Here is a 25,183-nt window from a genome sequence, read left to right as displayed (position 1 = left end):
ATCTCAAAATTCTAAATATATCATATTTCAAGGATTCTTGCCAAGTCATTTTTCACTTGTTCTATTGGCAGATTTTTTCACTTATTTTAGGGTAAAAGTTTCTTGATAGAAGTTTTTTTCTTGCTATGGGAGGGGCATTTCTTCCAGTGTAGACCTATTCACCAGCAGTGAGAAGTCATTTGAATAGCGATGCAGCTCAAGGGAACATGCTCATGAAGGGATGGATCCCTCTGACTCCACACAAGACTCCACTTGATCCATCATGCATCAAACATACACATGATACACATGCATCATACGCCCCCCCAACTCCCCACAGAGACCCGAGCATGGCCGTGCCGTCATTGTGACAGCGGTGTAGGGGTCGACGGGAGAAAAGGATCAATAAACGCTGGCCGCTCAATACCTCATGTCAAGAGCACCCATGCACCTCCTCAGAAAGCGAGAACAAAAGATAAGCTTTCAGTGACCTCAAAGACAACAAAAACAAGAATGCAACAGTGCTCACCCAAAAATAAACTATGCCATGTTGGCCTGGATACAGTTTTCTTCAAGACATTCAGGAACTACATGTTCTACTGACTGCTGCATCCGAGAGCAGAGAAACTGAGAGGAAACAGATCCACTCAAAAATGCTTCATTACATAATTAACCTTCAAGACCCAAAGCAATTTCTTGGCATTTTTCTTTCTCTTCACATTTTTGTTCACTGTGGAAGCAATTTTCACCGCAATATTAAGTCCTGCATCTCTATGGAAACAGTACAACAATGGAGTGGAGAGATGAAAAATGTCGTCAATGCAGTGTGACACTTAAAATGGTAAAATCATAAAAGCTGAAAAAATACAATAGTTGAATTTCTTTGATTAGCTAGTTTACAAAAAAAGTCTTAAAAACTTCGAATCAAGACGTATAACATTTTTCCAAGCTCTCACAGGTGTTTCCAAAACTGTAAAAAAAGAAAAGAAATTGTGACTACGTGCAAAAGGCATTTTACTGCTTACATTTTTAACTTGTTTCCATACTTGTCTGGTTTCTGCTCTGTGTAAACACAGCCTGCAGTTGAGGCCAGTTCAGCAAAAAGTCTGTCACATAAGTGTTGGTCACAGCTGAGTCACTAACGGCTTCGTGTTTGCACTGAGGAGATGGTTTTTTTTGCAGAATCTAGGAGTGCAGATGGTTTGTATTTCTGGCTAATTTTGAAAAGAGACATGCATAATAAAATGATTTTAATGACTTTATGCATAGACTTGGTTAATTTTATCGATGGAACAGCACTTTACGGATTAACTGTACAAGGACCATTAGAAAGTTGAAAATCTGAGTGTCATTTTAGGGGATGCAAAAGTGGATTTAAAATTTCAGAGTGTTTTATGTTTCTACCACCAACAGAAATAAGGTCTCACAAAGTTTTGAAAACAAATTTTGTGCATCCATTTGTATTCATCAACAGCCCCCTCTGAGGAAAAGAAACAAGCTGTGTATTTTAACTGGGAGGGGAAGAAAAGATTTCCGTATTCACTGGGAAGCTTAAATGTAATGCCAGTGCAAATAAACTAGAGTGAACTTGTCTGATGAGCTTATGGACCTCCACTTTAAAGCGGTGAATTTTTCATGGTGACTGAGGCAAGAGGTGAGAATCAAAATGATGTTCACAGACATCCACCTCTAAACAAATGCAAAAATTAAAAAGAATCTCTTCTCTGAAGCCGGCAAAGACTTTATAAAAGTGTTGAGATGTGCCTGTCACTCCACATTCTGACAACCGATCTGCGGTGGCTGCTAAGCGAGCAGCCTCAGGCGGAAGCAGAGCCCAAATTGGGCTTTTTGTTCCAGACTGCACGGTGTCTTAGCAGAGGCATGAACAAAAGACAAACACACAAAGCCTGAACAGTCACTCATACACACACATACACATAACCAACTCCACCACAAGCGCCTCTGAGCCGCGTCTCACCCACCCACACACACACACTAAACACAACCTGACCCGCCTCCCCTCTCGCTCTCTCTCCTGCCTTATTCCTCCCTGTCTCTCGCTCTCTCCTTCTCACCCTCATTCATAAAATGGCCGCTTCACAACTCCAGCTGCTGGCATGGAATTTATGGATAAGGGGTCAGGGGCAGCAACGGGCCAGGAGGAACTTGTTTGTTCTTTTTCTCCCCCCTTTCTTTCTTCCTTTCTCTCTCCCCCTCCCTTCCATCTCTTCACGTGTCCCTTCTCCACCTAACCATTTCCATCCCGCACCAACGCTAAGCTTTGTCCGCCTAATTCTCCTCCTCACATATGCCAGCCTTCCTCATCCCTGTCCCCTCTCCTCCCGCTCCCCCCTCCCCTCCAAAACAAACCTGATACCCTTGTGGCCTCGCAGGGAAACTGAAGCTATGCGTCTGGCAGGGGAAGGCAGGCGCAAAGCAGAGCGGGGGCAGGAGCAAGCGATGGTGGCTCCTCCTCAGAGGCCAGCAAGAGGGGAACGGGGACATTCTCGAGTTCCATCCCTGGAACACAAACTCCATGTTTCTGCGTTTTTACCACATCACACGGACACACATGCGGACTGTCGAGGCATGCTTTCAAAGCAACGCGAGACTGGTTGCTATAACATTTGCTTTTCTCCCCATACGCTTTGCAGGCCACAAACAAGAGGAGATCTTTTGTCTTTTTATACCCAAACATTTTGAAATCTACGTTAACGGGGCAGAGTGAACAGGCAGCTCGCTGCACAGAGTTCTATAAACTGATCAATCAGACAGGGGAGAAAAACAGAGCGCCAGAAGCATTCAGACCACACAGAGGTGCAATAAGGTGTGTCACTGTGTGTGTGTATTTGTGTATGTGTGATGGATGCGTTTGTGTATCTAGTTTGAGGTGATTTTGTGTATGACCACCAATGCATCTGTTCCCCCACAACACCACTCTGCAGCGTCTTCAGCTGAAGGCACACACATTAAAACTCACTCAAGCAAGCGCTTCAGCTGCCCCCCTCCAACACATATAACACACATAAACTCCCCCAGCCATTCCTCTCCTCTCCCTCCCCAAGCAGACGAAGGGACAAGCAAGGAAGGGTCGAGGAGCAAAGCTGAACAGACCCACCTCTTGCTGGAATGAGTTTTAATTTGGGAGGGTGGAGCTTGGCCTGGGCTTCTGTGGTGAGACATGTGCCATACAAAAGGGGCATGTGTTAAATCAGTGGCATGTACATACATGTGGCAGACACACTGACAAGGGTCAGCTTTAGGATACAAAAAAAAAAAGCCAGCCACACGGTTTCGTCTTCACTGCATGCACCTCCTCACGAATGACATGTCTCCCGTTTCGACATCATGCATCTGAAATGAGGACACCGCATGTAACTATATATACACGCAGCCGGTATATGTCTGCAAAATTAAGGCATGCCAGGGTTATATAACCTCCGTAATAGTAATGGAGCTGTTACTGTACTTCTTATCTTATAAAAGAAGCACATTTAGTTGTTTGGCTATAACCAGGATATTGTATTTCCCCTCTCTAGCCCACAGGTTGCAGCCCACGCAGGCCACCTTCAGCCCACCCACCACCCATCCTCTGCTCGCCTGTGTTTCAACGCTGGCCCCCTTCCACTCAAACTTTCCACAGATGGGCACGGAGTTGTGTGGACGTGCGCTCAGCACTCAGCGTACGTGCGTCAGTCACACCACAGGCCAGGCATCGGAGGATAAGAGGTGGAGTTGAGGGACGCGGAGGTGGGGTGCACACACACGGACAGGAGTATCAGACGCCATATCTGAGAGGGTAGCGCAAGAGAAGGACAGCAGTAAACAAACGAACTAACATCCAGGCTGTGCTGCATGGTGTGGTTACAGCTGCCTGGCTATTTATATGTGTCCCTCCTTCAGAGAAGGAAGCCGCTCCTATTGGATCCAGATGTGAGAGGGTGGACAGACAACAGCTCGACTGAAAGGTGACAGCCTGGACCCAGCGGAGGCTACTGTGCTGTCATTTTGGAGACAGCTACTTTAGTCCACTATGACAAGGACAAAGACAAGATTCTGCTCGCTTTTGACGTGGAACAACAAAGACGTTCTTGTACCATGATTGGCTGTCTTGTAATAAAGTGAAAAGGAAGTTTAATGTAGATAAGCACATGTTCACTCATTAAAGGACCCAAGAACTGACTGAATCCTTTCTGGAATTGTCCTTCCATAAAAATGCATCTTTATTTTGATAAATCTATGTTGGTGATGTATGAGATGATTTGGTTAAAGCAAAAAGCCTTCCTCTGACAAACTACTGCTGCAGAGATTTCAAAGGTTAAATCACGCTGCTCTCAGCCAGCCAACTAACATAACTTATCACTGTTCTCCTCCTCCCTCTGTTTGACCATGGCACTTGAATGTCAATAAGTGCTTGTGAGACAGGGCTAAATGTGTTGTGACCCCTGGTGATGGATTGCTAGAAGCCAGCCCCTCGTTGCCTTGAGCCCATTGATCTACTAGTGGATCCAGTGACATTATCAATCCTTAGCTCCCTGAGATGTAAAGCTGGAGACTAGCTGAGGAACACAGAGAAGACCCGGAATTGTTTCCTCGAGGATAAGCTAAATGCTAAAATAACTAGTCCATCGGTTCACAGTGCCTTTCTTTTCTTGCCCTTCTGCCCTCCTAAAGCCACTGTTCATGCAGCGGCAGACAATAGAGGCTGTGGACAGCTGCTAATCTAGTCACATCTGGCTCTATCAGCCCACACTTAGGCCTCTTCCACTGTGAATGGACACGGACAGTGAAGACTATTCTCAGAAATGACATACTGATCCCTTGATCCTCTGTTGCATCAGATATGTCTGGCATGAGATAGTTGATGCAAGCGCAGACACGTGCACACACTCACACACACACAGACGTGCGCACACACACACACACACACGAGCGCTGTTTGCGGTTATGGGACATGAGGTCTGAACAGGAGCCATTGTGGACTGTGCTACCAGGCAGCCGCACTGACTGGGGCCCATTCGCCCCTCTGATATGGCTCGAGTCTGAACACCGACGTCAGCCCACAAGCAGCCCGCGTGACGTCAGCACATGTGTGCTCTGACCAGGCGCCTGCATGAGTTGGCTTCACACACAGAATGGAGGATGGGATGGAAAGGGGAGGAGAGCGAGAGCCGGATGTCGCAGCCGTTTGTGGCCCCCAAAAAACAGAAACTGAGATCAGCTTTGATTAGGGAAAGCAAAATAAAACCTTAGTATTTCAGTGCGAGCATCACTGTCAGTCTAATGGTATAATTATATGTCTGCTCTCAAATAACTCTGAGGCATTCCTGGTGCCCACAGTAGGGCCAGTGTTCAAATAAAATAGCACTGTCTGGTTGACCAGCAGCTGCTGGCTTGTATTTAAAGAGAAGTGATACAGATGGCAAAGGAGAGAGCAATAAAAGCAAATCATTTCACCAGTCAGGGGTGCATCAGTGTCATGTCAGATTGGATAAACAGGTATCTTGGAATAAAATCAGACCTTTGTATGAGTCAATATTCTCCTCTGAGCCTTGCAATACAATGTTCTGCTGTGTTTCCTCTGTCCAGTGCAGGGTGACAGCCGTGGCCGGTGTTCTATTACATTAGCTAATAAATGACATCCTGATGCTGAGCTAACTGTGTTGTCTGTTTGGCCTGATAAAAATGGCCAGAAGGACTGTCTCAGAGGCAAGAAAGTGGGTTTGCCCATGAAATTAAATCTTGCTCCTTCTGACACACACACACACACACACACACACACACACACACACACACACACACACACACACACACACACACACACACACACACACACACACACACACACACACACACACACACACACACACACACACACACACACAGAGAGAGAGAGACACAAAAATACCAACTCCAGAGCACATTCCATTGATCCCTGTGTCACCCCTTCACCCTCCTGGTACCCATTCTGCTGGCGCCACCCGCCGAGGCCACCCGCCGTGAGGGAAGCGGGAGAACGGTCCGCCATTCCACAAGCCTACGTGCTACATGACACAACCATACAACAGCGTGCATCGAGGGGGCAGGGCTGGGGGGCCTCTACCCTTAGCGCACACCCCGTCACACTCAATCACAACAACACACACGCAGACTTGAACACAGTTTGACACAGGGCCAACCATGAAAACATCAATGCTTTCTGGTTTCTTTGGAAGATTGGTCGCCGCTGTTTGTTCAAAAGAGCACACAGCCCCACCTGGAACCCTTTTTTACAATGCTATCAAAACAGTTTTGAACTTGGGGTTGTTGACCAATGAGTAGTAAAGAGGGCCTAATGGGCTTAAGTCAGAGACCAGACTGCCCACTGCCCTCCTAAGCCTGTTTGACCAGCTGTCTGTCTGCCTAAAGACGGACTAGAGAGTGCTTTGCGTGCACACACCCACCCACTTGAGGGAGGGAGCAACTAAAGGCGCTCCAACCTCCTTCCACCCTCCCATCTGCTGCACCAACCGCCAAAATCAAATCACAACAACAGCAAGGAACCTGCGCTTGGCATACCTCATTAGAACATCAGAGGATCAAAACATGCACGAGTCTCCTCATAACACATCTAAAGTTTGAGTTTACCTGAACGAAAAAGTTTTCCGAGTCATCAATTAAAGGTTTTTTGGATGCAATATTGTTTAATTTTGTTGTTTTAATATAATTTCAGACTAAAATATAAATCTAAATGTGTCATGTGTCACTCTTTTTATTCGATGAGAATCAGTGAGAATCCTAAATAATGCAAATATAAACTCATATTTCAAACACCATACATGCATTCACGCAGGATCCCAATGCTACATACACTTTAAAGAGGATGCTATTACTCTGTAGCACTGAGGCGTGACATGCAGGAGCTATCAGGGAAGAGTGGGTGTGAGTGCATCCTGCAAAATATGCGTGTTTCTGTCTCAGCACTGCATTTTCCTCCACACTCTTGTCATTTGAAGTCAGTATAGGCTCACTCAGAGTTTGTTAGACCTCAGTCATCAATGCGTCTACCCCCTACCCTCCACCACCCCCCCATTTCCTCTGGTGTTAACCAGATAGTGCTGCGGAGATGAATGACCACATTAATTGTCTCTGATAGCTCAGGGATCTGCCTTGTGCCCAGGGAATGGACAGTATACAGTACATGTGTTAGCCAGGGTCATTTTGTCTGTGTCTGACTGTAAATGTGTACAGAAACTGTTAAGTGTTAAACTGCTGCTTGCTGGACCATTTGCTCCTGTGTGATCAGTGTGTCCTGCTGCAAATGAAACACATAATGGGACATGGCAGCGAGCTCTTAACCCCGCTTTGTCAGATGGACACGACGGTTTGGTCTTGTGCTTTCCCCTCTCTTCAGAGGTGAGCCACGAGTTCTCAGATTGCTGCAGCTGTCAGGGAAGGCCCAAAGGACTTTAGCTGTTTCCTCGGCTCACTGCGGAGACACTCCTCTCTGACAGCCTCACTCTCTGCCGTCCACACACATTTCCCTGCATCTTCTTTTCTCTATGGGGTGAAAATGCTCTGAAGCAGCAACACTGTGAGACACTGCATAAGGCGGCAGAGGATCGCTGTGCATACCTGTGTCAAAGACAGCCACAGGTGTCCGGCAGAGATACATGATCTCACCCGCACATCTGGGAGATCTTAGGGGCTCTCTGTCACACAAAACATCAGCATGCACAGTGTGCAGGAGAGCTACGCCGGCAGGGTTTGCCTGCATGTGTTGTTGCGCAGTAGTGCTGTATCATTATGGCACCTTTCTCCGGAGGGTACCTCTAATCCAGTTACAGATTTAAACAAGGGAAATGGTTCCAAGGCATCCATCCCACTTATCCTCAGATCACAAGGAGAACAGAAAAGCTTCTTGTCAATCCTGCAGGGACTTCAAAGGGTTCAACAGTCTAAACATTTGTAGAAATTTGTGGAATTCAACAAACTTAATTGTGTCTGACCGGTGAGAAGACCTGAATTCCGGCCCATTAATCAAATCCTGTGATGAAACGGACAAAACACTAAAACCCGGTGTGCGAGGTATGTGATAAATAGAGAAGTGTACCTCTAATAATTCTTATTTACACTGGACCAAAACAGCACAAAGGCATGCAACTGGCACTGACTGCAGGAGACAGTGAGTAGCCTTGTAGTAGATGCCACAGCGTTGTGACAGCTTAAAGAACATGATCTTATATCTGTGAGGTTAGGGAAGAATGTAGATGAACAAGCCAAGAGCAGCAACAGAATACAGCTGGACCATTCCCACATGCAGAAACCATCAACACTCCATACAGTTCTAAGTAAGGCCACACACACACAATGCCTAATGTGCAGAATTGGAACCAGTCCAGACCGAAGGCCATTCAACGTCAGTGGTGTATAAGAGGAAAGACAACATTTCATTTACTGGAACAGCGGCACCAATGAAGCACCGAGCCCACACTGATTATGCACGGCCTGTGTACTAACCGCACATGACCTTTCGCAACACAGCTCAATAATATTATCCATGTAGAAAAAAATATTAGATGTGTCGTCACTGCCTAATCACCCTTAAGAGGAATAAGACGCGGAATTTTCTAAAAATACCCTGATTTGTTGGGGTCTAAGAGGCTAAACGCTGCATTCTGGAGAAGCTGAGCTGAGTGCAAGTGACGTTTCAGGAGATCACTTACCGTCATGCATTCTTTATTTGAGCTAGATCCCTCCTGAGTGCCTTAGGTAACCTCACAAATGCATGCCGAGGAATATGGGGTTAAAGTGAAAACAAGTCTCCTAATCAGGATTACTGGGTGGTGCTTGATATGAACAAAAAGCTTGTTTTTTCGCTTTAGGCTCTTGCGGGTTTGGTGCATGATGCTAAAATGCAAAACATCTCTCGTCACAGAGCCTCACAACTTGATAGCCTTCAAGGACTCATCTGGATTTTCCACTTGATGGTAAAACTGACACAAGGAAAAAGTAATGAGTCATTGTTTTTAGATACTAATCTGCTGAATGAGAGTTACAGAGAAAGCTAAGCAGTTGAGTCACCGCAGGTCTGAACAAGCTGAGAAATAGTGGATTGAGAAACGAAGTTTTTACAGGACAGGGGTTATGTCCTCTTTCTGTCTGTGACATTACATAAAGGCGCCAGCGCTGTTCCTTTGTAACAGTGAACCGTACTGACAGCAAAGACAGTAGTCTTTTATGTAACTCCTGTCCAGACTATGGAGAGTTTTTTTTCCTTCTTTTTTTTTTATCTTGGGTAAGCAGTAACAGTGCCTACAGACTGAGGTCTTCCAGCTGTTTGGGTGAGGATCAGCAGGAGGAAATTGGGAGCTGGGTGAGAACATGGGGAGGAGATGTAGCGATGGAGTGTCGACAGCTTTCAGCTATAGGCCCATTGAGTTGGTCAGAGTTTATCAGACAAAGCAAGTGATGAGGAAACAATAGGCATTCTTCCAAATCTCCCTGTGAGGGTCAGACAGTGAAAAGAACAACGGCCCCACATGCTGTGTCCTACAAAACCCCGTAAAGCAAGCACTGTCTGTGTTTTGCACAAGCTTTAACTAAGGCGTAACAGGAATTAAGAAAAACAGACTATTTCACGAGGCAGACATGACATCACCAAGGGAATAATACCAACACCGTGACAATACGGAAGATGCACAAAGCCTGAGTCAATACCAGTTGGATCATTAAACAGAATCTGCCCATTGTCTGCCCTCGGTGGCACCCCCCCATCCCTCCTCAATACCGTTGAATCTCCTCTCCTTATCTTGCTCTCATTGACAAAGGAATCTTCAGTATGCAGCAAGAATGCCAGCACGGAATCCAGCCATTAGACTGAACTTAGGTAACCCTTGCTGAGGGTGTAAAATGTTACGGGACAGACGAAATAAAAATATAGTGATGCTCAAGAGAAAACTCCATCATTTCATTAAAAAAAACTAAAATAAATCAGGTTGATTTAATATTCAGATGGAATTTTGGGGGTAAAACAGTGTAAAGGATGTTTATCAGTAAACAGAGATAGTGCAGATTGCACTGGTGATCAATCAAAGCTCTGAAGATAATTTTCAGGCCGGAAAGAGAGGAGTCAAATGAGGTCGAGGCATTTCTTTTTTGTAGCATTCTGACAGTCATGTTTACTTTTTTCTAGATGTTTTCTTCCGTCTCTTTAATGGAGCAACACATTTTAGAAAACTCAATTAGCAGATTTATGGTCATTCAGCCAGTGGCTACAGGCACAGAAGAGAGAGAAGCAGCTAACAGAGAGGAACAGATGAGCAATGAAAGGTTCTGGATCCAATAACACTGAGGCCATGCACCTATTACCTCCTACAGATCAATTCAGAAGTGATAGCAGCAACGATAACCGATACTCAGATTAAATAAAACACCACTGTGCCAATATTACAACACAGAAATCTAATCACACTCTCGATGTAACCCCACTTTCACCGACAGTTTAGAAAACAACAAGGACTTATCTTGGCTTTAGTGTTAATTGAAGTAGTCCCATGTCAGATACTGAGTATCCAATATTAACAGCGAGACTCTAGCAGTGACTCTAGAATGGCTGCACTGCCTAATAGCGTCTGTGATTTAACTTAGATAGAGTCCAAACTAAACTAACAGACAATTAATGGCCATTTGTAAGAGGCCTTTGGCACAAAAAGGCTAATTCATTTCTGCTGAAGAGAGCGGCTTAGTTAGAACAATGACACTGGACAATGAGGGTATGAGGCCACACTCGAACCAGCTTATGATCTTCACAGTTAATCAAAGTCACAGGGGCAGGAGGAGGGAGAGTGAGGGGAAAACTGAATGGCAGAGAACCCCAGCGTTAGATGGATCCCAACCAGAGAGTCTTTCCTCTCTGAAGATGCCCAGGACAGACCTAAGATGAGGAGGGATGCCAAGCAATTAGCTGAAAAACTCACTGGTTCAACAGTTGCAGTCTGGAAGCGTTTTAATAAGCTGGAAACTATTTCTAAAATGGTTGACGGTTCCGATGCCGACCGGAGACAAAGGCCTGCATTGTAAAGGCAGAGTGTGTATTTTCTTTGCTGATCAAGTTTACTGCCAACAGGCAGGGAACAGGCGACAGACTCGAGAGCAGTCGCCGTTGTTTCTTTAGGCCCCACCCCCCCCACCCCCTACTCCACCTCCTCACACACACACACACACACACAGCACTTCTCCACCACAAAGACAGACATGCGAGACCTCCTCCATTGAGCTATGTCAGAAAAATGCCACGCTGCAGACCATCCCCACAGTGGCCCGTCGCCAACATCCTCCCGAATCAATCTGCAGTGTGATAGCCCTAATTTGGGCCATTCAGAGGGTAAGTATTTAAATGAGAAAGTTAAAGTCAGTAAAACCACTAGAGATTCCTGGAATGGGTGTGTCGGTTAGTTGACAGAAAAAAAATGAAAGGAGGGCAAAAGAAATAATGTCACAGACAAACACACTTCCCAGCGCAATTCCTCTGTGTGTCAATGTCACACAACAGCCCTTATCCACAAACACAACTCATAAATATACACAAAAAGAAATACATCTAACTTAAAGACAGATTTGACCATTTTCTGGCTGCTTGTTGCGTTTTTAGTTACATTTAACTTCCCTCTCTGCCCACTGCTTGAGCGTGTGCTGGTGGTGATTAGCTGAACTTTACCATGTGGCCTGGTCATAGATCAGAGCTGTAGGGGTATTTCTGGGATCATGAGGGTGACAAACATGTTTGATCTCAACTTTGTCTTTTATAGATGTCAGAGTGGATGTGACCTCAGAGCTGGGTGGAGATACGTGAACCTCCGCCTAACTCGCTCGCTCCGTCTCAGCCCTCGTTTACTCGTTTCCCTCCCCTTCTTTTCCTCCAGTAGCCGGTGTCTCCAGCAGGACATGGCCCGCCCAGCTCATAGTCACTCCATAAATCAAGAGCTACATCTCCGTTGTTGCACTTAAAAAGAGACGCCGGTGCTGCCTTTCTTTGCTATGCCCCGAGAGGCCGCTTCCTCCCACTGCACCAGAGCCAAGAGTTTAAACACATGCTTGTGTGCAGCATTTTCTGACACCCGCAGGCACTAAGTGACGCGCCGAATGCAGAGGTGTCTGTCTCCATGGCAGCACCAAAGAGCGCATTGGGCAGAGCACGTACTTACATGCTAGGAAATAAAACCCCCTCTTTGATATGTACATATACTCTGATGCAAAATAGCACGTGCAGCAATGTGGCTTGAATGTCAATTCATGGCATCAGATATGAGCTAGCTATGCTGATTTTAATACACAGTGTTAAAATTTGTTAGGAGCCGATACAGATTGTGTAGGGTTATCTGCAGTTTTGGTTCAGATTCTCCTCACAAAAAGCAAAACGGACACAACTGAACGGATGAGAGCCTCCCGAAAAAAAAATCCTAATTAAAATAAAAAAGGTTAAACCCAAATTCCAAGAGCTTAAAAACGGTTATTAATCCTTCAATTCAAGTAGCTGTGGAGGCTGTGACTAGAAAAGGTCACAGTCTCATTGGCATGTCTGGTGGTCTGAAATATTTCCTTTACTTAGGCCGACATGCTGGTACACCAGCCACTGCAGGCTCTACCTTAATTAAAACACAGTGTACCAAAAAGGTGTAAAAACTTCAAGAGCATTCCTGCTTTGGGATTCTGTGTGATACTTCAGCCCCTCACCGGAGGCCGAGGTGGGCAGCTGGGTCAGTTTTTACGACCAGGAGCCCTCCAGAGGCCCAGAATGCTAATAATACCACAGCTGCACAGAGCAGGCCAGAGTCCAGCATCTCTGACTGTACATCTATATGCCAGTCATAGCACTGGTTCCAAACCCAGCGGCTCACAATCTTACCCATCTACACACTCCGTAAACCCATGACTCTCCTTAAACACATACAGAGCCGTCCTGCTTCTCAACATCACATAAATCTGCCGGCCAGACATTTTCGACCATAATCCATAAAGATCCAAAGAAGCACTCTCACTGAACCCACCAGTGTTGTCGCCGTGTTTCAAGGTGAGCTGAGGATTCTTCTGTGCTTATGCTGCAATTCACAGACCTTTCCACACCGAAGTGATAAAATGAAGTCTGCTCACCCCCCACACTCTCTCTTTCTCTGTCTTTCATGCACATATAAAGTCTTACTATGCCAAAGAAGCAGGCCATGGACACTGGAAGGATTTTATTTGAGTAATGTTGCTGTATTCTCAAAACAAGAACAAAGTTGGCATTTTGGCAGGTGAAATTAATGAGAGTGTTGAGGTATGTCAACAATGGCCGACAATGTCATGTGAGTTACTGAGGAAGGCATATTTTCACTGAATAATTATGTCAGTTGTGGTCAAGTTTACATTAATTCATTTCAATTTCACTTTGTGCCTGCTCTCACGGAACTAAACTGCAGGTGAATACATGATCTGGATGCCAATGAAGGAAAAATGTGTAAATACAATGCACTAATGTCTGGATGGGATAGGCTCCAGCACCCTCCGCGACCCTAGTGAGGATAAAGCGGTGTATAGAGAATGGACGGATGGATGGATAATGTCTGGCTACATGATTCTACTCTCTAATATCCAGTAGAAAAGGAATTCAAACAAAAATGAACAGGTAAAAAGCTATAAATAATGTATTAATCACCAAAACGTAGCAGAATTTATTCGAAAAAATTATCAAATCCATTGTTCGGCGTATTTTCCAATCACAACATGCCTTAGTTTTATGTTAAAAAAATACATTTATTTGGTATTGTGCAAACTGTGAGGCATCTGCAGAGTTGTGTATAGCTGGAGAAACCACAAGAACAAGTCGAGTAGATTATTGTATAATACTTTCTGTAGGCCAACACACTCTGTGCCCCCCTCACCAAAGGGAAATATCCTGTTTGTGGATGCCGTTCTCTGCAGAGTTGAAGCACTCTTAACTATCCGATATAAAACCCCGTTCAAGCGTTCAAGCACAGGCAATAACTGAAGAGAGTAGCACAGAATGCGGATGGGCTTAAAATTAAATTAATGAAAATGGGGTTTTGCTTGATGGTTAATCAAATAATACCCATTTGTTGTAACTGTCCGTTGGAGTGACACAGTGCAGATGGTCTTTGGGCTTGGGCCACTGGTTTCCTAACAGTGTAATCATGCTCCCTAATGGTTCTGATGTAAACAGAATAAGCCACTCATTTGAAAAAAGCCACGAACCAGAAGAAAGTTGAGGAAAAACCTTTATATCTATAGATTGGAGCCTGAAGAAACTGCATTCTGCCATGCTGATGAATGACTTGCATATGCAGAGGAAAAACATTAGCACCACAATGCCACAGCTCGCTGAACAAAAACTACTTTGTGTCTGAGCGTGCGATAAGTATGCAGATCCATACATACAGTACATAGAGCACATGCCGAGAGGCAGTGACACGCATCTCTTCTCATGCACCTTCCGGGCCCTCGATTCATTTTCAGGATGATACACATCCGGAACTTGTTTTTTGGCATTTACTCTAAACACCACGCTGGCTATTCTGAGTTCATCTCAGTCCCTTATAAAGCTTCCGTTGACTGCAGGCCATGTGATCATGGCGAGAACCAGTTTTTTGTGTTTAAGCTCTCAAACAGAAAACATCTTAAAAGCATGTCTCCAATGTAAATACTTCAAAACAACCATTCAGACTCAACTTCAGCTGTTATGTTTTTCCTAAACAGGAGGATAGTTTTCAGTGTTGAAAAGGAGACAAAGACGGAAAAAAAAAACTGCACCCTGGACAGGAACTAAACATACATCAGGAATAACACAGAAGAAACAAAATACTTAAACATAAGTAACAAAAAAACAAAACAAAACTTCTACTGATGTTGCATTTGCATGAAATGTATAAAAAGAAATGTGGCTCTTCATTTTACTCGTGAGTATTTTCATGTATGAAAAGAGCAACACTAATGTTACTAAACTACACATGCATCTTTTTTCTGTTTTGCTTTGTGTCTTCAATGTGTGTCTGTACTGCAAAAAAAAGAAAGAAACAGAGAGCAAACAGGACTAAGTTTAAGGGGGTTTCCTAAACAGGAGCATCGGTGTCATTACCCCACACACAGGCAGAGGGAGGGAGAAGGAAAAGCAGAAAGGGCTGGAAGATAATACCATATATTATACAGGGAGGTAAGTGGAATGCAACAACAAGCTCCTTACAAGCAAGTACATGTCTGGTCTGGGAAAGCGCTAATAACAGTACATATAGGACAGAAGAATGTGTCACTGCTGAAAAGGGTTGAAACACGAACCACAACTCAGCAAATGCTACTGTGGAGTTTTTTCATTTGGTTGAAAGGTGGATTTTGACTTGGCTCAACAACCGTAAGTCATGGCATTTTCCAACCACATTAAATGGAAGAGGTATAACAGAACAAAAGCTGAAGCAGTCCGGAGAGCAGAGCGTGGGCCGACAAAGGAGCGGCTGCACTGAGTAAATGAGTAATATAACATGAATGACAATGGGCGATGTTTACATGCTGGCTGTAGGCCAGCGTCTGTCATGTTTATCAGACAGCGACGAAGAGAGGCGATTCCCGATTCGCGCTCAAGTGCAAACAAGCCCCGCAAGCCTCGTCTCTGTAATTGATGCACTAATGGGAGTGAGTGGTGGATGGGTGGGGTGGAGTGGGGGGTTGGCGTCGGCGTCAGACTGAAGCGGGGACATGTCCAGACTGGGACTTCAAAGGCGTGCTGGACGCTTATCAACAAATGCGCTCTCGTCAGACACAAGAGGATGGAACAGATGAAAGGAGTGCTAATTCACCTCCTCCTCTTCTGCCCCCTCATCAGGCCATCCTTTCTGCTCTATCAGCAGACCCGATGAGCTTGGCCGCCACAGGAGGATGCATGGTGTCAAAATACGTACAGACAAAGACACATATGCATTTTGGTTGACTTTAAAGCCAACGAGCACAGCAACTCAGCTCACATCTCGACATATCTATCCTCTTCACTGACAACAAAGCTAGTTCCAGCTGATGATAAAGACTTCTATAGAGGGTTCAATGCGTGGACATGAGTGGAGGGAATTCAGTCAAAGTGATATTTCAATGTCAAGAATGAACTTTGATGCTGTACCAAAAACATATCCTCTTTCTTGCCTCGAGCGACATTTAGTCATGCTGATAGTTTTGGTTTGAAGGAACCAGGTTTTGTCTCTTTGGGAGATTTCTGCCATCACTGTAATACAGTGAAGTTAAATGGGATTTTTATGGCTCTCTCAGTTCAAAAATTGAACTTTATCTCTTGTCTTTTCCTAGCTTTAGCCTAAATGGCCAAGCTCTGGTGATCTTATTAGAGGTCAGCACTGTGTTGCCATGCAGGCTGCCCTGTGGGGTTGCAGGATGACCGTGACAAAATGTTCCTGTCACCTTACCTTACTCTATCTGCCACCACAAAGTCACAATAATCTTTAACGTCCTGCGAATCTCAAGCCAATTTAGCGAGGATGAATGAGGATGGTGGCAGCTCCCAGGTGACGCAGCCTTTCCCTCCCTTCAAGCAGCAAGCGGAGATAGCGCTGCAGTGGGGAGCTCCAGAGACCTCTATATTTATCTGACACAGTAACAAGCCGCTGTCTGACTGCTGCATGGTGCAGTACAGCTGTACAGTTTTTCCTTCATCCAACACGTCTCCCACACTCGCCCACCCGCCGCCCTCCCCGTCTCTTCCTGGGCTCTGCTCCACTATGGCCAGTGATGAGGGAAACCAGCAATGACCCAGCTACATGTCATCACTTTGAGAGCTGTCATGAATGAAATCGCATTTGCCTCCATGTCTACGGGAAGAGGAACCACGCTGAATTCTGATCGGCACTTCGCAAGCCGCTGGATTTCTCTACACTAGGAGACACATTTCAAAGTTCAGGGCCATAATTCATCCTGGGCCACCCCGATGCTAACAAAGCACCAACTGGTGATTACTGTGTTGGAGTGGCCCATTGAGGCGACCTGCCAAGGAGCTGCCGGTCTGCCAAGGCAGCCATGCCAAGAGGGCTGGAGAAGGCAGAGGAGGCCCAGCCACCTGTGCCCATTAGGCTGCGTGCTGACAACTGCACCGGGCTCTGTGGATCCCACCCAAACAAGATGAGGGTCGGATGAAGAGGCACCAGACAGGGTCAAGGTCATTGTTCAGTCATTGATGGAAAGCAAATTAATGGCATTAGACGAGTCAGGCTGCTTTGTGGATGGTTGACACTGAAAGCTACAAGGGGGAGATCTGTAAAGAGGTGGTATTAACAAAACTTTGTTTGGAGGTAATATAAAGTCAACCGTCATGCTGCCATTCAGGAAACCTACAGAAAAGGTTTGAGGGGAAGTGTGTGGTTGTCAGAGGCATTTCATCTAGCTGTGTAATTCATGAGGTTTCCTTTGTAATTTTATTGTGTCCTTTCATCTCCTCATTGTGCACATGCTCCGAAAAAGAACAGACAGCAAAACACCGCTGGCATGCCGAGGCCTGCTTGATATCTCCTTTATAGATAGTGTGCACACAAAAGACGCATGCACAAACGCACCCAGTGGATCCATGATTCATCCTTACCTAAGCTGCTATGGGATACAACTCCTCCTCTTATTTATTGTACAATAACTCTTCCATAGTTGATATAAGATTTAGCCCTGCTCAAACTTCTGCTGAATTATTTAGTAGTGAAGCCACTCAGTCACGAAGCTTTACAACAAGAGACATCACACAGCTACACATGGCCTTGGGAAGTGGCTCGGTTTTCAAAGAAACACACACATTTCAGCCATGTGTGGAGGGAAAAAGGTAGAGCGAGTAGCTCAGATCGTCTCCGTACCACACACATAACGGGATGAAAATAGAGGAGCAGTGTTTCTGTGACCTCGGTGAACCTGACTAACTATTCTGGCAAAGCAGGATACTCTCCTCTAGCTGCAGCATGCCAGCGTACATCCTCACCTCTGCAGGAGAGATTTGTCAGCAGGAGATTTCTTTTTTCCGCTGTGGAATTAACCCATGCTCTCAGAGCTTACTTGTAGCCATGGCACATTATCTCCCAGGAGCCACTGCCAAGCCGGTCCAGCAGTGAGTAAATGGCTGCTCTGGCCTGAGCTATATATGCAGGGATACAAGGCAGGCAGACAGAGGCACAGTTCAGGCGCCGAGGGCAGACACAGGCAGCAGACGTGGGCACTCGTCTCTCTCACCTCTATGAGAGGCGTCACTAAGAGGCGGCGATAGCCCTCATCCTTCCTGCCATTTACAGCGCTACTGAGGGGAATCTACCACAGAGCTGGGGGGCGGGAGGGGGGCCCACGGAAGTAATAGTATTCACGCAGATTTATGAATGAGTGGTGAGAGTAAAGGATGAGTCACAGCTTCTGAGCTGCACAGCCAGAAGGAAGCAGGCAGCCTATCACCAGAGGCACTGGGCGGCTCAAATAGGCATCAAACAGGCTGGAAACACGCTACACACTGGGCTGACACTTACACACACACACACACACACAGATGAACACAGCAGGCAGAGTCACAGTGGGCACATGCAACCTGGGCACAAGTTGAGGAAAATTCGTCAAGAGGGATGGCACGTGGTGGAAGAGAGCGTATGTCTGTGTGAGCGCCTGTGTGTTTGGATGTGAGCGCAAGTGTGTCAGTCAGTCTCTTTGGAGGTTAGCAGCAAGACACACAGGTCCTATTTTGGTCAATCAAGTCTATGAGAGGAAACCTAGGAAAAGAGGCTAATCTGTCAGTGCTTTGAGGAGACCTTTGTAGGCCACAGAGGACAGGAGTCGGATAAACTCGCAGGGTCGACTATCAATGGACAATAAGCCCTGCTGTTCATACATGGACAATGACACACTGTATAACCATGTCATCATGACTTTGCAAAACTTTCACAAACTTGCAATCAAATTTAAATTATACCAAGAAAAGACAGTGCTGTTGACATTAAAATTTAGTAATAGCAGTCGACACATGTCTGTGGCTTTTCACCACACTCTGCGCGAGCAGTGAGGCAAATATAATATGTTACAATTTTGCGCTTGCAAGAAATTCAAAACACATTAAAGCGTGGGGCAAAAAGAATTCCACTCTGACCAATCACACCCCAGGCCTCTCAAAAGTCCAAAGCCAACCAATAAAACCAATTGAGCAGAAAAGCTATTTGTAACCAAACTGAGTTTTCCCCCTTTGCTTTAAGAGTGTTCAGGTTCAGGGTACTCAGTGAACAAGGGCTCAGTTTGGGGTGAAAATACCAACATCCACTGCTAACACATCCCCGGATTGATGTATGAATGTGACCTAGATGGGAGAAAATGTGGAAAAGGCCAGGAAAGGGAAGGAGTAGACTGGAGGGTGAATGTAGACATGTAGACGGATTGAGTGCACTGAGACAGAAACAAGCACCAATTGGTTATAATTAACTGAGCTCAATTGATACATTAATCGGTCAATATTGGCTTATCGCAGATGCATTGCTATGGGCATATATGTTGTCCAATATGTGCCGATATGAAACATTTTTTGGACAGAACATAATCCCAAAAAAAACTTTGGGTAATAGAAAAATGGTGTCAGCGCTGACTCCATTGTTTACAACTCTCAGCATTGTCTGCAGCACATGTAGCAGAGTACGTGTCACGACTGAGCAGACGGCCGTGTGGAGTCAAGAGGAAACATCAGACTAAGTCGCTACTTTTGTTTTATTCCACCTTGTGAAATAGATTGCTTCAATATCAATAAACAATCACCCAGTCATTCCTCCTGTTCTTATAACTGTAACAAACCATCAAGAATAAAAGAATATTGGTGTATAGATTGTATCAATATCAGAACTTTTCACTCCCTAAAAATCAGCATCATCCTTAAAAAAAATCATGTATTTGTTGGGCTCTAAGAAATAATATGTTAACAAATCTTTGATAGACAGATGCATTATGAATTGTGATCTCAAACTTGATGGTACAAATTTGTTAATATGATTAACTTATAAAGCCATACTGTAAATTATAATTGTGTGTGCTGCCAACACTGACCCACTTCTTATACATCAGTGTGATAAATAAAATCACTACAAGAATGCAAATAACCATATTACTTAAATATTTCTTTAAAAATGCAATCCCAACTGCCAAAATTTGCCCATATAACAAAAAAATTTTTTCAATAATTAATGCTAAATTGTGCAGACTTTAATGTTTTTAAGTTCAGAGATATAAAGGTTTCTGGAGGAGAAAGAAGTAAAGGAATGACAAGAGAAGCTGCTCTCTCTCTCAAACAAACACACACACCGAAACCTATTTACTGCCGCTTGTCACTTCTCTTGCATTTTTGGACCACTGTTGAAAAAGAGCATAAGCATCTGAGAACACAAAGAGAACGAAGGGCTGTGGTGAAGGGAGCTTTGTCTGCTTTCTAATGTATTTATTTCAGTGACACCACGGAGTCGTAACACGGTGAATCACTAGTCCCCGGTCCTCAGGGAAATAACAGAGACACTGTTATGTACATATGCACAGCAGGGCCATTGTTAACTGAGAGAACAAGAATAGAGTCTGACGTGTTGAATACGTCCTCCTGCAGTTACCTACTTGTCACCTAAGGTCATAAAGAGGACCTCTGCAGTCATGTACTGAAGTGCAGAGACCCACTCTCTTCTGTCGTAAAGGAGTTGTACTGATCCAGTGAACAGAAAGCAACTCTAACCGTGGCTGTGTATAACATGACGAGTGTGATTATTCCATCATTGCTCTGGTGGTTGTGGGAGGGCAGCAGTGAATGAGTCTGATCAACATGAGCACCATCACTTTGGCACTAACACTGGCACGCTGCCTAAGCTTTGTACAAAATGGAGCAGAGCGCAGGCGAGCAGTTCATGCCCAGTGGAAACAGCGGATGTATGGGCACTGAGTCATCGTGCTGAGTGTGCCCCCAGGAAAGCACCGGACTCTCAAGGCTGGAATTTGAGCCCTTTTCAGTTTCCTGTCCCTTTAACCACAAGACTTTGATAAGCTCCAGAAAAGCCATTAAATATTTAGAGGCTTTCTTGTATCTGCTATTGGATGTTGGTTAAACAAAAAAAAGGACAGACACGATTGTATGAACTCAGCCCACTTTGGCACACAACTGCAGACAAAAACACAAAATAGACCACACACTGATCAGTTTAACTCCCTCCTATTGCAAATAAGACACAAACAGCCTCTGTATAGTCCTGTACACGCAGTCTGCACATACAGCCTGTGCTGTGTATTTCCCCCTCTTTATCCCCTCACAACTGCAATGACTAAGCCAGCAGGAATTTCTACCTTATATACTTAAAGGGGCAGACTCATTTCATCTAACATAACATGTTGTACATGCTTCATACGTAAACATCCACAAATCTAAGTCTGTGAAATCTTTCAGCCTGCACAAGGGAGCATCATTTCTCCACAGTTCAGTCTCTGTAGAACTAATCTTGACGACAAGAAGTTTCATCTTTGTGGTAGCTTCAGAAAATCAATTTGCAAAAGCCTCAGGAAGAAATGGGACTTGCATTCTGTTATCTCTCGGATTCATTTAGATTTCCTTGTCCATAATCTTTGATTAAATAAATAAACATAGTGAGCCAGGATAACAACCAAAATGAAAAGTGAAATGAACAATGAGCACAATGCAACCTCTCTGTTTTAAACCATAAATCTTGTGATACTGAGTATTTTTCTTAGGAATGTTTCCTAAAGGCTAAAGGAACCAGTAATTAAAGAAAATTATTTTTTGCCTAATTTCTAAATAACATTATTTGTTTGTGACATTTTTTAAAATATGCACATCTTAAGCAGGAATCAAGAGACCTGGAGTTGCTTTCTTATTGAACTTGCTTACCCTATAGTTGCACTGTCTAAATTAAACACTTTCCCCCTGCTGTGACGTGAGCTCAGGTCAGAGCACTCAGACGGCAGATATCAAGTATGTCTTTGGCAAAGAGGGAGTAAACATATTATAAAATGTTCCCAGGCTGGTGGAGAGCTCTCCCAACTGCCAGGGCTCCAAAATCCTTTCGCTCTGCTGGGTTTGGTCTGGGTTCAGTACAAGGACACACAGAGCAAAGACTGTCTGTGGCATAACAGGACAGCAGATCTCTTTGTGTTTAATTTTCCTCCTACGTTTCACCTTAAAACTCACACCACACGACGTTCAACCCGATGACATTTCCATGCGGAGAGCCGTTTCAGCGTGTACACATTCGGGATCATTTGACTTACGACGGGTATCTAGCAATATCTAAATAAAACATCGCGGACATGACATTCCTTCAGTTCAGACAGGATAAGGAGCTACGGGTTGAGAAACTAGACCAGAGTACGTGCGACAAGTGAGCTATGTGAGAACCAGTGAGTGAGAGAGTGTGGGCCTCCCTGTGGAGCTATGAAGACTAACCTGCCCTGAGACTGAGGATGGATAGAGCAGCATGCTTCCTGCTCATCTGCCTAATTGTAACAGCCTCATGTCTATCTGTTTTTGGCTCAGGTCCAGCAGCAGAGGGCAGACCTGTGTGAAGCAAGAGCGCAGAGACCCGAGGAGGCCATTTGAACCAGGCTAGACACTTTATCGTCACGGGATCCTCCATAACTCAAAGCAAACGGCGTCTAATGTCAGCGGATCCACAGTCCGGCCAAACAAGCTGCATGGTTGTGACCACTGTGTGAGTGAGAGAATGCCTCCCAACAAGTAAACAGTGGAGAGATATCTGACAGCCGGAGCTGTTAACAGGCCTGCAGAAAAGAGTGAGGCGAAAATAGAAGAGGAAACACCAGCAGAACAACTGACAAGGACAATCAGGGATGAGGCTGAGGCTAAGTGAAGTGGAGAACGCCAGTGAGGAAGAAATGAACAGACAGCGTGTATGGAGAGGGGGAAGGCAGGGAGGGCACAAGAGGAAACATGGGGGGGTTTAAAGCAAGAGGAGGAGGAGGAACGAAAAACAAGGAGAGGGACGGGCCTTTTTCAACACTCTGAGCGCTGCCCTTCAGCCGTTGAGCTTGTATACTTGACATTTGTCTGACATTTCCCCTCAGTGCCCCTCCTCCTGCGTACGGCTTCTCAGTAAGGGCCTCTCTACACATCACTGCCTGCCACTAAAAAGCACCCAGAACCTCTGCTCCAATCTGCACTTCCTCACACAGTCACTCCCACCCTCTTCTATCCAGCCGCAAGTACAGCATTAACCTGGCTCACTCTGTCAAGCATCATATTAACATTCACTTCTCAGATGCCTGACCTGATACACCCCAAACTGTTGTGGGAAACAGTATCTCATGAGTGGACAAACATGTGGAAAGAGAAGTTTTTTGCGACGCACTAGAAGGCCCAGAGGCTACAGGACTGTGCTAGGCAGACAGCACTCCCTCCTCATGTAGGGTAATTAAAGAGGAGACCGGGCCGTATTGACTAGAAAACCACTGCATGCCCTTGAAGGAACATCTGTACTGGAGAAAAACAAGGCAATTATGCAGAGGGGTGGAGGGAGGAGAGAGGAATCTTAAGCAGGAAGAAGAGAAGCAGACACATCAAGCTTGGAAAAAAAAAAAAAACAAAGACAGGCATAAAGCCAGGAACATTAAAAGACATCCCCAACCTGCCCTGGCTTCATTCTGTCCTATTATTGCTTCAGTAACTCCTCTTCTATTTTTTTTTCCAATCACCAAGAAGCTCACTGAAGCCTTTATCTGCAGCCTTGAGACCTCAAGGCCCTCTAGATGAATGCATTTACCCTGACCTCGGTCTGGGCCTCAGAGAGAAGTGAACCGGTTCAAACAATACTCCTGTTCTGCCTTTCAAGTCTGCTGTGTGAGAACAACAGAGGGTTTCGCCACAATACACCACACAGCATCTAGTGTGGGAAGAACAGACACGACTAAACAGACATCGCAGGTGATTGCACCTTTCACAATGTGGCATTTTGTTAATATGCACAGCTAAGAGCATTTTGTTTTTCTATAAAATTATTACTCTTTTAATCCATATTGCCAAATGATGTATGTATCACGCAATCAACAACATGCAGGGAGCTCCGGGAGGTCACTGAATCCGAGAATAGACAGACACACAAACAATAAACACTGAATCTTTTCTACAGAGACAGATGTTGGTCACTAGGAGCAATGAGCGGGCTTGATTTCCACTATTTGTTCTGAGGGTCCCCAGGGGGTGAAGGAGGCTGGTGTTTGAGACTCGGAACTGAGCATGGGAGCCGCACACAGGGCTTCAGTAAGACGGGGCTGGAGGAACATTTTCCCACCATTATTTCACACAGAGGAGAGGACACAGAAAATGGCACAAAGATGAAAAAACACATGAGAATCAGTGAGTTACAGTAGGAGAGCAATACAAACACCCAGACTCTCTCTAGTATGCATTGAGAGATCATGTAAAAATAAAAAAGCAAATAAAGGGATATAGTACACAGTTTCAAATCTGAGACATTGACCTCACTATTTCACTGAGAAACACATTTTAAATTTGTATCTGCTAACTAGCAAAAGCGAAGCAGCAAAGGACGGAAGGTCACGTCCCATTATATCTATCTTACAACTTCCACACAAAAGCCAGTAACATCTAGAATATGACTTTTCACTTTTTGTTGCGTTTTCTTTCAGCAGCATTAAGGTATGTTAACTATTCTTAGGGTGTGTTAAATGAGTGTCAGTGCTTCTGACATCTGAAATCTGGAAGCAAACCCAAAAACAACACGTGGATGGCCCAAGGTAAAAACTAAATCCTTCAGATAGTCAACACAGCTGCATGAACATCAACAGAGACGTGAAACTTCACGCAAAACCAAAAGAAGAACTGCTGGAATGTGGCAGCAAGTGATTTAACATTTCAACCAGAAGCCTGCCAGTGTCAAAGCACGCTGCAGGTGAATATTATAAAGGCTTCAACTGCCATGAGAGGCATGAGACAGCTGATCTTGTTGTCCCAATTTCTGATCTGAAAGCACAAGCTGTCTCACGCTCTGAAATCTGTGAAAAGGACAAGTGAGGATATGTGATGTTGCCACAAGGTGCTAAATTCACCTCAAGTGCTGGACGAATGACAAACTGAAATCAAGCGTCAACACATAAATGAATTCACCTTAACCTGCAGACTGAAAGGAATTTAAAATTTTATATGTATATAAATGATATGACC

At 44.9% G+C, this 25,183-nt stretch overlaps 1 protein-coding gene across 1 annotated transcript in view; it reads right to left on the bottom strand.

The window, feature by feature from the left end:
* The window catches only part of igf1ra (insulin-like growth factor 1a receptor), an 81,299-nt gene that overhangs the window by 44,799 nt on the left and 11,317 nt on the right, over positions 1 to 25,183 (bottom strand). The window lies entirely within an intron of this gene.

This window comes from Acanthochromis polyacanthus, chromosome 8 (genome assembly GCF_021347895.1).
Source record: "Acanthochromis polyacanthus isolate Apoly-LR-REF ecotype Palm Island chromosome 8, KAUST_Apoly_ChrSc, whole genome shotgun sequence".
Taxonomy (NCBI): Eukaryota; Metazoa; Chordata; class Actinopteri; family Pomacentridae; genus Acanthochromis; species Acanthochromis polyacanthus.
This window is presented reverse-complemented; position numbering and strand designations above follow the sequence as displayed.